This window comes from Rutidosis leptorrhynchoides, chromosome 6 (genome assembly GCF_046630445.1).
Source record: "Rutidosis leptorrhynchoides isolate AG116_Rl617_1_P2 chromosome 6, CSIRO_AGI_Rlap_v1, whole genome shotgun sequence".
Lineage (NCBI taxonomy): Eukaryota > Viridiplantae > Streptophyta > Magnoliopsida > Asterales > Asteraceae > Rutidosis > Rutidosis leptorrhynchoides.
In genome coordinates, this window is record NC_092338.1 from 141,844,275 (window position 1) to 141,859,274 (window position 15,000).

At 34.3% G+C, this 15,000-nt stretch overlaps 1 pseudogene; it reads left to right on the plus strand.

The window, feature by feature from the left end:
• Nucleotides 1-5,090: 5,090 nt before the first annotated feature.
• The window catches only part of LOC139856014 (trans-resveratrol di-O-methyltransferase-like), an 89,957-nt pseudogene continuing 80,047 nt past the window's right edge, over nt 5,091-15,000 (plus strand).

The following is a 15,000-nucleotide window of genomic DNA, read 5'->3' on the forward strand; positions in this document are numbered from 1 at the left end:
TGGATCTGACGGCCATGCGATCACATGGAAAATAGGCATAAAACCCATGCGAGTGCATGAGCCCATGTGAGTACATGAGATTTGCACTAAAAACTCATGCGATCGCATGAGTTACTGTAGCAGGCCAAGTTATATAAAAGGTCAGTTTTTCGGACGAATTACTTACATCTTTTCTCTATCTCTCTATCTCACGTAATATATATATATATATATATATATATATATATATATATATATATATATATATATATATATATATATATATATATATATATATATATATATATATATATATATATATTATAATTTTAATTTTAATAATAATAAGGGTATGTTAGCGAATGTTGTAAGGGTGTAAGTCGAAATTATGTCCGTGTAACGCTACGCTATTATTAATCATTGTAAGTTATGTTCAACCTTTTTAAATTAATGTCTCGTAGCTAAGTTATTATTATTATTATTTAAATTGAAGTAATCGTAATGTTGGGCTAAATATTAAAGACGGGGTAATTGGGCTTTGTACCATAATTCGGGTTTTGACAAAAGAACGACGCTTGTGGAAATTAGACTATGGGCTATTAATGGGCTTTATATTTGTTTAATTGAATGATAGTTCGTTAATTTAATATAAAGATTTACAATTGGACGTACCTATAAATAACCACATACACTCGATCGGACACGATGGGCGGGATATTTATAAGTACTAATAATCGTTCATTTAACTGGACACGGGAATGGATTAATAATCTATGGACTTATTAAAACAGGGGTGAATTATATACAAAGAAAATTGGTGTAATTATAGTTTAAGTCCCCAATTAGTTGGAATATTTGACTTCGGATATAAGGATAATTTGACGAGGACACTCGCACTTTATTTTATGACTGATGGACTGTTATGGACAAAAACCAGATGGACATATTGAATAATCCAGGACAAAGGACAATTAACCCATGGTAATAAACTAAAATCAACACGTCCAACATCATGATTACGGAAGTTTAAATAAGCCTAATTCCTTTATTTCATATTTAATTGCACTTTTAATTATCGCACTTTAATTTATTGTCATTTTAATTATTGCACTTTTTAATTATCGCAATTTTATTTATTGTCATTTTATTTATCGCATTTTAATTTATCGCACTTTAATTATTGTCATTTACTTTACGCTTTAAATTAAGTTATATTCATTTTTAATATTTTACATTAGGTTTTAACTGCGACTAAAGTTTTAAAATCGACAAACCGGTCATTAAACGGTAAAAACCCCCTTTTATAATAATAATACTACTTGTATTTATATTTATATTTATACAAATATAGTTTTAAAAATATAGCGTTAAACTTGGCTAGCTCCCTGTGGAACGAACCGGACTTACTAAAAACTACACTACTGTACGATTAGGTACACTGCCTATAAGTGTTGTAGCAAGGTTTAGGTATATCCACTCTATAAATAAATAAATAACTTGTGGAAAATTGTATCGTATTTAATAGTATTTCGTAATAAAAATATAACTATTTCGTATACACCTCTACGCACATCAGTGTTATTAACTTGATACCCCATGTTTCATGGTGGTATATGCTTAACAGTTGTGTTGTTTTGAGCTTTATACAGATTCTCCGAGATGTCTCAAGAACATCAACATACGTTTGAGGAAACAGTGCATGAAGAGCAACCAATTCCGTTATCTTCCGAACTACCAGGTCTCATCGGACGTGAAGATACTAATGTGCTTGCTTGTGTTGATGACACTGGAACGGAAGCTCAAAGAGGAGGTTTTGGTCCAATTATCGCATTTCTGAAGTGATCCAGAATCTTTAAGGCAATTACAGCTGAGTGCACTCCATACTATTCACATCAGAGAAAGTTTTGGGAAGTTGCTAGCATTGTTATTGAGAACAATCGACAGGTGATTCTAAGCTCAGTCAACAATACCATTGTTCGAATCTCTGATCAGACTATCAGGGAAGATTTGGGGTTCCCGGATGATGATGATATGCCAACTTCTTTACCAGTTCTAAAGGAAAGAAGGTGTTTGAAGAGATGTGGTTATGCTGGTGATATAACCAAGGCTGTGAAACGTACTAAGCTCCCAAGGCAGTACAGATACTTTACGTACGTTCTTCTGAGGTGCTTGAGCCCGATGCAGGGTGGTTTCGATGATATGACTACAAAATATAGTTCTATGTTTGTTGCGTTGGTCTTGAATGCTGATTTTAACTTTTCTCAAGTTATATATGATGGAATGGTTCTGAATGTTAAAAAGAAGGTACATCTGGTGTTTCCGAGGTTTCTTCAGATTATGCTAGAGAAGCAAGTTCAAGGGTTAATGAAAATTCCTCAGGATGAGCTGAAACAGAATCATTTGAATGATCAGTCCTTCAATAGGTTTTTGCAGAATAGGGTTGAGGTTCCTGAGAAGAGATTGATCGGCCATCTGGCTAATGAAAGGTACGTGTGTCCGGAAGGATTAAGTTGCCGACATGAAAATAGTACTTCTGGAGATGAGACCGACATTACAATCGAAGATGAGGAAGAGGTAAATCAGCCTCCACCGAAGCACACTGGTCCTCGATTAGTTAATGAAGATGATGTGACTACGCTTGATGACAGTCAAGTTGATTTGGTTAAAAGAAAGTTACCTGAAGCTCCTAAGGTGTCAACCAGATAGAGACAGAAGCGTTTGAAGATTTTGGTAAGGACGGAAGCTCATCTTCCACAACAAAGTCTCAACTGAAGGTTGCTCTAATTGTTCAAGCTACTGGTGATGCTGGTGGTTCTACTCAAGTTTCACCCACTCAACAACAAAAAACTCCATCTACTCAACAAGTCCAAACTACTCAGCGTCCTGAAGGTGTTACAGGTGATCTAACAGAAATAGTTAATCGGCGATTAATTCAGTTGATTGCTGATTTTGCTAAATTTCAAAAGGTTGCTGATGAAGATAAGCAAATAAGGGAAACTAAAATGTCTGCGTTGAGGGAGTTAGTTGATCAACAACAGTTGAAATTTAAGGAACTTGAGAAAAATGTGGGAAGTCAGGCTGGAGAAATTTTTACTCTTCAGACTCAAAATCAAGAATTGACTGAGAGGTTAAACGAATGGGAGAAGAAAATAGTGATTGAAGAAGAGGAGGAGGGTCCAGATCCTTTTGGTACCCTAGGTGATGAGGAGGACATGGCAGTTGAGATTGCTAAAGGTTACACTGAGGATAACCCACTGTATGTAACTCCACTTCAAGTTATAACTGTATCTGACTTTTTAGCGATGCAGGATTAACTTAATCACTCTACTGTTTACAATGATTTAGAAGAAGGGGAGATCCCTCCGGATCTAACCGAGACTGAACAGGAATTGATGGAGCGTCTAGAGCGAGAAGCTAAGGAATCTGCTGACACGACATCAAAAGCCTCGACTTCAGGGGCTCATAAGTTTGATGAGGATTTGAGTGATTCTGATGCTGTTGATGAAAGTGATAATAGTTTTGATGAGGTAATTATTGGGGATGAGCCGACAGAGCCATATCCACGTTATGAAGGTTTTGCTGATAATGATCTTCCAACTTTTGCTGATTACTTTCAAATGAATGATGAGCTTTTGAATAGAAAATGCAAAGAGAAAGAACAGAGAGAGCAAGAGAGTGTGCTCCCGGAAGGGTTTTTGCCGGTGAAGATCAATAAAGAAAAAGTGAAAGTTTTAGAAGAGGATTGGAAGATTTCAATGAGAATTCGTAAATATGTGATGAAACCTGAGGTGGAGCCTCAATTTTTGAAGTTTATTGAGCACTGCGAGAGTTTGCGTGCTAAAGGGAAGATTATTGCTTGGGCCTACATCAAAGAATTTGATATCTACGCGATCAAGAAAGAACACGGAGTGGATTATATCAGATATGCAGATGAGTTCACTTCGTTACCATATTTTTGCAGACTGCAAGGCTCAAGATGTTATATCAGGATTATGTTGGTATTCCTGATCTTTTGGTTCGTAAGATAAGAAGATCATTTAAGTCACCTAATTTCTTAGGTTTTCGTCCTCAGTTTCCGAAGATCTCTTACAGAACGAACAAGAAAACGGGCATCAGAAGGAAGATTGTTAAATATCAACCTGTGAAGTATATGCGAAAGGTTCCATTGAGGAAAATGCCGCAACACTTCAGCTCTCGTTTTCGTTGGTGGTATTACGATGAACGCTCAGAAGAAGCGGTTATAGTGTTAGACAAGGATGGAGGAGATGAAAATGATAGTATAAGGGTTTTGGATCCAGTTTGGTTAAGGAACTGCTGTGAGGAAGATATATTCACCTTATACTACAACCAGATGCTGTATTGCCCAGAAAATCGTGTGCAGGCTGAACAGTACTGCAGAGTTGTGAAACTTTGCTACTTGAAGAATTGGGTGACAGATCCATATACTGATTGATAACTGAATGTTTCTGTATTACGGCTAGGTCTTAGGGGGAGTTTGTTGGTTCATGAATCTCCAGCCGTAAATTATCTCGACGTTTAATACATTTGGTTATGTAATAACTAATACATGTGACTATTGATTACGTTTGTGTTTGTGTGTGCTTTATTATTTAAATGATCAATATGTTAATAAACATACACAGTCGACCGAGTGTGTCCACACACTCGACCGACTGTGTAAGATAGTCGACCGACAGAGAGACACACTCGACCGCGTGTGTATGATATGCAGTATATATACGGGTTGAGACTTCTTTGTTGAGGTTACTCATCCCATTTACCCTAATCGACAGGTTTTCGTCTCTGCCGAACTCCAACACAAAATACAACCGAAATACTTCGTTTAGGCGTCGATCTAATCTAGTATTTGTCCTAGGTTTGATCTATTCGATCCCGATACGACCCATATCTCGGTTAAACCCAATTCTAGTGTATTCCGCCTCTAGGATTGTTAGCAAGCGACATAAGATCCTTAATTCTTCGTCTACACACCCGTGTGCATCTCTTATGTCTAGAGTATAGTTTTTCCTATATAGCCAAAGTGTGTAGTTAACATTACACCAAAGCCAGTTTCCTCTCACGTAAAAACTAAACATTTCAAGTAATAAGAAATGGCATTGCAAAATGATGAACAATCCAAAGAATTGCTTCAAGCTCAAGTTCACGTATGGAACCATATTTTCAACTTTATTAACTCCATGTCACTCAAATGTGCCATTCAACTAGAGATACCAGATATCATTAACGGCTATGGCGGACCAATGCCCCTGTCTAAGTTAACTGAAGCCCTGGCCATAAACCCGGAAAGAGCTGAATGTGTACGTCGACTGATGCACCTACTTGTCAACTCTGGTTTCTTTGTTATACAAAGCCTATCATCAGGAGGCGTTGATGGTGCAGAAAGAGAAGGGTATTTGTTAACTCCTGCTTCTAGGCTCCTACTAAAAGAAGATCCCTCAAGTATGAGGCGTCATTTGTTACTCACTTTGGATCCAATGTTGATAGATCCATGGCAAAATATGAGCGATTGGTTCCATAGTGACGATATCACCACTTTCTATACAACCCATGGGAAGATGTTTTATGATCTTGCAGGTCAAGACCCAAAATTTAACGATCTATTTAACGAAGCAATGGCTTGTGATTCAATGCTAGTTGCTAGTATCATTTGCAAACAATGTGAGGGTGTTTTTGAAGGGTTAAAGTCAATAGTTGATGTTGCGAGTGGTAATGGGACCCTTACCAAATCCATTGCCAAAGCTTTTCCGAATATTAGTTGCATCAGTTTTGATCTTCCTCGTGTTGTTAACGGTTTGATAGGAAGTAAGAATTTGAGTTATGTTATGTTTGAAGTCATTCCCAAAGCTGATGCAGTTTTACTAAAGGTATATTTTGTTCTTAATTATGTTTGTTATTGGTTTATGTAACAATATTTCTCTAAGACTTGATGTACAATAATGTTAGTATATACATCCCATTATAACTGTCTAATATTAACTTTTGAAAATATTTGTTTGTCAACTTTTAAAATAAATATTTTATTTGTGTTACATAATATCTTAGAAAATTATATGAATCAATTGAGTTTTAATTGTGTTTCAATTCGTATAATTTTCATCAAATGTTATATAACACAAATAAAAATATTTACAGTCAAAGTTGATAAAAAAAAATTTTGAAAGTTAAATAGTAGACAATTGTGGTGAGACGAAGGGAGTAACGTACTATGTTATGACATGAAACAGTGGATATTACATAATTGGAACAATGAAGAATGCATAAAAATATTGAAGAAATGCAGAGGCAATCTCCAGTAAGGAGAATAGAGGAAAATTGATTGTAATCACTTGCATCCTTTAATTTGCTTGAAATTCAAAGGAGCAATGAGAGCGCGACATGTGGCGCGAAAATCACATGTGATTGGAAAAAAAAATAAAAAAAAAAATTTTTCAAAAAAAAATTTCGCAATTTTTTTTTAAATTTTTTTTCGAAATTTTTTTTACAATCACATGTGATTATGCATGTTAAATCCAATCACATGTAATTATGCATGTCAATTACATGTGATTATGCATGTCAAATTCAATCAGATGTGATTGTACAATTCAATCACATGTGATTGTGCATGTAAATCACATGTGATTGTAGAAAAAAATTTGAGAAAAAAAATTTTTATAAAAAATTTTTTTCCTAAAAAAAAATATTTTTTGAAATTTTTTTCAATCACATGTGATTTCGCGCCACATGTCACGCTCTCATTGGTCCCTTTGATCTCAAGTTAATTTATGGATTCAAATTATTAACGATAATTGTGCACCAAGCAAACTTGAAGAGAAAGCTAGTTTAAAATAAGTCTAGATACTTTCCATATGTATGTATTTGATTGTAATTCTAATTCCTTGTATGATTATAAATAATGGAATGATAAACCCTTGAAGGGTACAGATTTTATTAAATCATCATATGGTATCAGCCTAAAACATCACGATCCCACCTTCTTCCTCTTTTTTTTTTCATACGGCTCAAAACCAAAAAAAAAAAAAAAAAAAAAAAAAAAAAAAAAAAAAAATCATAACCATTCGTTCACCTCACTTCTTTTATCTTTTCAATTCTTGTTTCATCCACTCACATACAAGCATCTGTCACCATTATTTCTCCATATTATTAATAATTTGCTAAGTGCTTTGTATTTAACAATTATTGAGGTATCCATCTCCCAATTTGTTTTTGGGGCGACGTCACCAGAGAGCATCTTTTTTTGCAACAAATAAATTACTTTTAATTAAAAGTGATTTAATAATGGTGACAGTAGCATCTTCTTCCACATCTCCTGATGGATCTCTTTCTTTGAATACAATTCTTCACATGCTCTCCATTAAGCTTACATCCTCTAATTATTTCTTATGGCGACATCAAGTTCTTGCTCTTCTTGACTACCAAGAACTTACTCCTTATGTTAAAGGTACTTTGCAATCACCTTCGCCCACCATTAATTCTGCCGAAGGACCTATTGTTAATCCTGATTATGCTACATGGAAGAAAGCGGACCAAAAGGCTCTTATTATCCTTCAATCATCCTTGACTGAAGAATCCATGGCCATTATTATTGGCTTAGTCACTGCCAGAGATGTATGGAAAGCTCTTGAAGATGCGTATAGTCATGATTCAGTTGATCGTATGCACACTCTTTGTGATTCCTTACGGCAACTACAAAAAGGTACCTCTACTGTTAGTGATTATCGTAAAAAAAATTTAAAACTATTTGTGATCAGTTAATTGCTATTGGCCATCCCGTTGATGAGGTCGATAAATTTCATTGGTTCCTTTGTGGTTTGGGTGCTGGTTTTGAGACATTCTCTACCACTCAACGCGCCATCAAACCCCGGTGTAAGTTTCCTGATCTTATTGCTCAAGCTGAAAGTCACGAGCTTTTTTTGAACTCTGTTCAACCAACACCTGCTCCTCAAGCTGTCTTCACCGCAAGCACTCAGTATAGCTCTCGTGTTAATAACAATTTTGCGCGGGGCCGTGGTAATTATTATCGTGGTCGAGGCCGCGGCCGCGGCCGTGGTCGTGGACGTGGCTATGTCCCTCGTCGTCCACCTCAATGTCAGTTATGCCGCCAGGATGGTCATTATGCTACTGCTTGTCCTGATCTTGCCACATATGTTGCTCGCACTCCCTCTCTTGATGCAAATCTAGCACAAGCCTTTCACTCAAATTGTCATGTTACATCACATTCACCATATTGGTATGTTGATTCGGGCGCTTCATCTCATATGACTGCATCACCATCTAATTTGGATTCTGTCTCGAATTACTCAGGTAACGAACTGGTAACATTTGATAATGGCAAAACATTACCAATCACGCATATTGGTTCCTCTTCTCTTATTAAGGATTTACATCTTTTGGACGTACTTGTTGGTCCATTTATTACAAAAAATCTTTTATCTATTAGTAAGTTAACATCTGATAACCCTGTTGATGTTTTATTTTTCGATACTGCCTTTATTATTCAGAACCGGCAAATAAAGGCTCTTCTAGCAACAGGGAGGCGTGATCATGATCTCTATGTGCTGGAGCGTGGACAAAAAGCTTTTCTTTCACAAATTAGTTCAAGCAAGTTGTGTGGATCATTTGAATTATGGCATCACCATTTAGGACATGTTTCTTTTAATATTATTTCTTTATTAAATAAATTAGGCCAGTTATCGGTAACTTCTATTTTACCGAAACCGGGTCTTTGTTCTCCTTGTCAACTCTCTAAGAGTAAACATTTATCTTTTAATAATAATGAAAAGCGTGCTTCACATGTGTTAGATTTGGTTCATTGTGATTTATGGGGACCCGCTCCTGTTATGTCCACTAACAGCTATCGATACTATGCAATTTTTATTGATGATTATTCTCGATTCTCTTGGTTTTATCCATTAAAAACCAAATCTGAATTTCATGGAATTTTTGATGCTTTTATTCGATTTGTACAGACACAATTTAATTGTAAGATCAAAGTGTTTCAAAGTGATGGTGGTACCGAGTTTTTAAATGCAAATGTTCGGCTTCTTCTTACTAATAATGGTACTCATCATCGCATCTCATGTCCATACACTCCACAACAAAATGGTCGGGCAGAGCGAAAACATCGTCATATTACTGAGACGGGACTTGCTATGATGTTTCACTCTCATGCTCCGACTACACTATGGACTGACGCATTTAGCTCTGCTACGTATCTGATAAATCGGTTACCATCTTCTGTTCTGGGTTTTAAATCACCTTATGAGCTGCTCTTTGCTACCGTGCCTCGTTATGACACTATACGAACATTTGGATGTCGTGTTTTTCCATATTTGCGCGACTACTCATCTCACAAGTTAGCTCCGCGAAGTATAGCTTGTGTGTTTATCGGCTACAACTCTAATTATAAAGGATATCGTTGCTTAGATCTTACAACTGGACGTGTTTATATTACTCGTCACGCTCAATTTGACGAGTCATCATTTCCTTACTTGGGTACTTTACCATCAGTGGATCTTGCAACACTTGCTTTTTCCACTTATGCAGAAGCAGCTCCTGCCATTCCATGTGCGCAACCCTCTCCTGATCTTGTGTCTACCATGCCAGTCACATCTACAACAAATGATACTTCATGTTCATTATGTCCAGACTCGAATGACATCATTATGCCAACCTCTGCTACTGTCACGCCGCAGGTTATCACTCGTGCTCCAACTATACCTGTTGCACTGTGATGACCGGGAAATTTCTGACCAAATTTAAACTTTATCTTTAAATGATTTAATGTTTTCGACACGATAAGCAAAGTCTGTAATGTTGAGTCTCAAAGTTTTGGAACTATATTCATGTAATCAATTATTCTTTGACTGTTCTCGAAGATTCACGAACAATATATATATAACTTAATGTGCATATATATATATATATATATATATATATATATATATATATATATATATATATATATATATATATATATATATATATATATATATATATATATATATATATATATATATACACATGATTTCAAGTTATTTAGTAAACGATAGTAACATTCGATTAATAATTCGATTGATATTTAGATAAGTTAACTAAAACATTTAAGATGAACCAGTAAAACACTAATTTGCTACAGTATTTTCGAATTGCTGCAGTACCCGAAAAGCTACAGTGTTTTCGAAAATCACTATTTGCTATAGAAAAAAAATTGCTACAGTAACTTGCTACAGTAAAACACTATTTCAAATGAAAATGTATATGTGTATACTACGAGACGATGATTTATAGAAGTAAATGACCAAAATACTCGAAAGTTTAAGATACACTTTGAGTGATATAGTTTATTGATAATTTAAGACTATATTTTAACAAAGGTACGAGTCACGAAACGTAAAGAGCCAGTTTTCTCAGCGTATGAATGGACATTCGAAAAACCAGAACCGGGACATAAGTCGCGTGATGACGTACGACTTATCGCAACAAAAATTACAAGTCAACTATGCACGTGAATTTAATATAATATATAATTAATTATATAAATTATATATTATAAATATAATTAATAAATATGTCGACAAGCGTAGGACAAAAACGATTGTGAGCTGGAAAAAGAGGCCATGCGATCGCATGGCCATTGTGCCTCAGACCCATGCTATCACATGGAGGGCTGGGACATGCCACATCTATAAATTTGATCGAATTCGCGATTTGTTTCTCATATTTCAATTCACTCTCATCTCTGTCTCTTTATATATACTTATATTATTATTATTATTATTATTATTATTATTATTATTATTATTATTATTATTATTATTATTATTATTATTATTATTATTATTATTATTGTTATTATTAAGATTAATATTATTATTAATCTAATTATTAGTAATATTATATTATTAGTATTATACATAAAATACTACGACAAGGTTATGTCCAAACGATTTCAAAAATGGTTATCGAGTGAGTCAAAGCTAAGGAAACTATGGGATATAGCTATGGAGGTTATGGGTAATGTCGTGGGTATTATTGACAAGACAAACCTAGTGTTAATTGATGATGTAGCGTGAGGGTACGAAATAGTATTATTTTTACTAGGAAATACTACAAAATATGACACAAGTTTTATTAATTTACGGATGGGATATACCTAAACCTTGCTACAACACTATAGGCAGTGTACCTAATCGTAGAGTAGTGTAGTTTTTAGTAAGTCCGGTTCGTTCCACAGGGAGCTAGTGATTACGTACTATATTTTTATAAAACTATATTTATATAAATATATATATATAAGTAGTAATATTATTATAAAAGGGGGGTTTTTACCGTTTAATGACCGGTTTGTCGATTTTATATTTTTAAGCGTAAAGATAAATGACAATAATTAAAGTGCGTAAAATAAATAAATGACGATAAATAAAATAACAGTAAATAAAATTGCGAGTAATAAAATGACAGTAAATAAAGATACGATGAGAAATATAATAAAAGAATTATGCTTATTTAAACTTCCGTAATCATGATGTTTGACGTGTTGATTTTTGTTTTATGCCCATGGGTTAATTGTCCTTTGTCCTGGTTTATTTGATACGTCTATCTGGTTTTTGTCCATAATAGTCCATCGGTCATAAATATAAAGTGCGAGTATCCTCGTCAAATTACCCTTATACCCGAAGTCAAATATTCCAACTAATTAAGGATTTAAACTGTGACGCAGTTATCACTTCTATCAACAATTACACCAGTTATCACTGTATGTAATCTACCCCTGTTTTGATTAGATATGAATATTAATTTACCCACTTGATCAGTTTGAATAATCAATTACCCAACCCGAATAATTAATTAAATGATTATAATAGATTCCATATGAACGTCACTAAATAGGACAACCATAATCATTATTAATTATTAGGATAATTAATTTGAAGATAGGTTCGACAGACTCCAATGAGTTGTCACTCAATTAGACAATACCCCCCATCTATTAATAGTCAATAGTCCAATTTCCACAAGTGTCGGTCTTTTGCCCAAACCCCAATTATGGTACAAAGTTCAATAACCCCGTCTTAATATTTTAGCCCAACATCACGATTACTTCGGCTCAAATAAGCATAATAATAACTTAGCTACGAGACATTAATATAAAAAGGTTGAACATAACTTACAATGATTAAAAATAGCGTAGCGTTACACGGACAGAATTTCGACTTACACACTCAAACGATCTCTATCATAAATCTTATTATTATCATAATTTAAAATTAAAATTAAGATTATTGTTATATCTTATTAAGTTAACATTATGATAGAGATATAGAATATAGATATTGATAATTGATATTGATAAATAAGAAAAAGATAGAAAAATGTGTCGAAAAAAAAGAAGTCTTACTTCATCGTAATACATCGTTGCCTTTTTATAGGCAAATTAGAATTGAAATTTTCATTTACGACCCCTGAACTATGCTCAAATAACAACTTTTTATTATTTAATATTATTCTTATTATGAATTATTTAAATATTATATTTTATTCTTGTGCATAGTTGACTCGTAATTTTTACACCGTTGCGTCGAGCGCTGAAAGTTGGTTCATGCCTCGGTTCTGGATTTTCGAACGTCCTTTCGTATAATTTAATATCTTGTACTTTGCGTTTTGTAACTTGTACTCTTGTCATTTTTAGACGTTCTTCATCAATAATTTGAACCTTTTTGATTGTATCTTGTACTTTTGAGCTTTTTGGACGTTTTGGTCTTTCAAATCTTCGTTTTTGTCTTTAAATCTTCATTTTCGAGCGATTTGCGTCTTTCGTCTTCGCACTTATTTATTTAACTATTACAACTAAAAATAAGGAAATTACATTTAAAAACTTTACATATTGGAACGATATTGCTACTAAATATATGTTCATTTGGAACACTATCAAATATCCCCACACTTGAGCGTTGCTTGTCCTCAAGCAATACAGAACTTGAAATAAAAACATACATGAATCACTTTTTTATTCATCACATTTTGTACATCGGTGATTTTGATATAGCGGTATAAACAATGACAGTAATGATGGTTAAAGGTGGGTGTGTCATCCACAGTTGCCTTGGGTTTAGGTCAACGACACTTGCAATCAAATAGCCGATTTACTTTCGGTTTCCAAAGCAAAGTGCACATTTGAAAGGCGGTTTACAGTCCCACATGACTATAAAAATTTAGATCCTTTAAGGAAATTGGATCTTTATGAAAACATTTGATCTTTTGAAAATTCAAGCTAGATTTTACCCTAGACAAGTTTTCTGATTTGATCCATCATCGGTGTTGCAAAATATATTTGTGGATCAATATTTTGGCTAAAACTTTTAGGTTCGTGTAATCCACTGCTATCCCGGTATCGGAAAGCACACATCCAGTTTACTTGTTCCGTATATTACCTTTCGGCAAACTACCGTCCGGTTGTAAAGGAAAGCGATGAACAAGAAACTGTTAAGGCAATGTCCCGTGACATGCAGATGATTATGGTCTTTTAACGTGTCGGATGCTAGAACTATCCTTGGTAGGAGCGATAGTAAAGATCATCCTATGATTTTTCGGTCTGGCACAAGGTCCTGTCTCCGACCATGCTATGCAACCACCGTTCTTACGGTTGACACCCGATTTAGTTCAGGTGACCTAATGAATTCTAGGTGAATTCCTAGGATTTTACGTTCAATGGTAATGAACGCATTGAAAATGGATTTTCAGAAAACAAATCGGTTTGCAATTTTGATCAAAATATTTTCTCGTTCAAGCTCGAGTTTAGATATCATTGAATTCCATGAGTTTGAATTCTCAATCTTTAAGGTCAATCTCTAGGATTGAGTATTATCAGTCTTAAAAGCTGATTTTTAATCTTTAAGGAGATTATCCTTTCTGGGGATCTGATTCATTAGTCTTATCAAGCTAATTTGCACGGTGCCTCCCCATTGTACGAGATAAATCCTTCTCATGGTTAGGATAAATCTGACCACTTGGCGACCCTGTTTGATGCTGAGGTCCGTGGATTTCCTGCTGATTTTAGAGATGACTTTTCTAGATTTTTCGTCAACCTACAGCTGGTCTGGACGACAACTTCATGACCTAAATCAAGAAGCGCGTGTCTTTTTCGGAAGACTTTACTTCCTTTTAATGATGAAATTGATTCATCGTGTAGATCCATCTTTCTTTCAAATGTATTACAGTAAACCGGGTAAAACTGATTAGTATTATCCAAAACAAAAGTACCTGCAATAATCTTGTACAAAAATATGTGATAGATAGTTTTTAATTGAATAACTTGGTACATTCTCCCCACACTTAGTTTCTTTCTTTGCCTTTTTATTTTCTTCTATTTCATTTTAAATGAATTCAAGCGTTTTAGGGTGTTTCTCAATTTATGTCCTTTTCGAGGTAACGATAATTTCGGTATTATCACCTAGTTTTCATCGTTCATAAATATGTATAAACATGATTTTGAGTTCATTTAGTTGAAAATTTTTCAAATTTTTACAAAATTTGGCAAATAAACCAAGTGTAAACCCGAGAGAATTTATAACCCTTCTCCACACTTGAGATCATGCAATGCCCTCATTTGCATGAAATCAGACTACAATTATAAATTCATGAGGGTGATTAGCGTAGAAAAGTTATTAAAAATACCCAGTTTGTAATTACAAAGCTCGTCGAATGATAGATGGCGCGCCTCATCGTTCATTCCTTCATTTATTATATCACATTTGTTGTTTTGCATCTTGTCGTCAAAATCAGTACCTTTTGCTGAACTTAATGTTAGTCTTTGAAAGTGCGTTGTTTTACCCTGTTGTTTACATGATAAAATACGAACATATATACATATTTTTAAAGTTGGGTATATTACCCCACGTTCAAAAATTTATAAAATCAAATATATTTTTTTTTTGGCATACTTTAAATCAATAAAATTAAAAATAATGATGAAAAAAAATTTTCGCCCCGCCCTCGGGT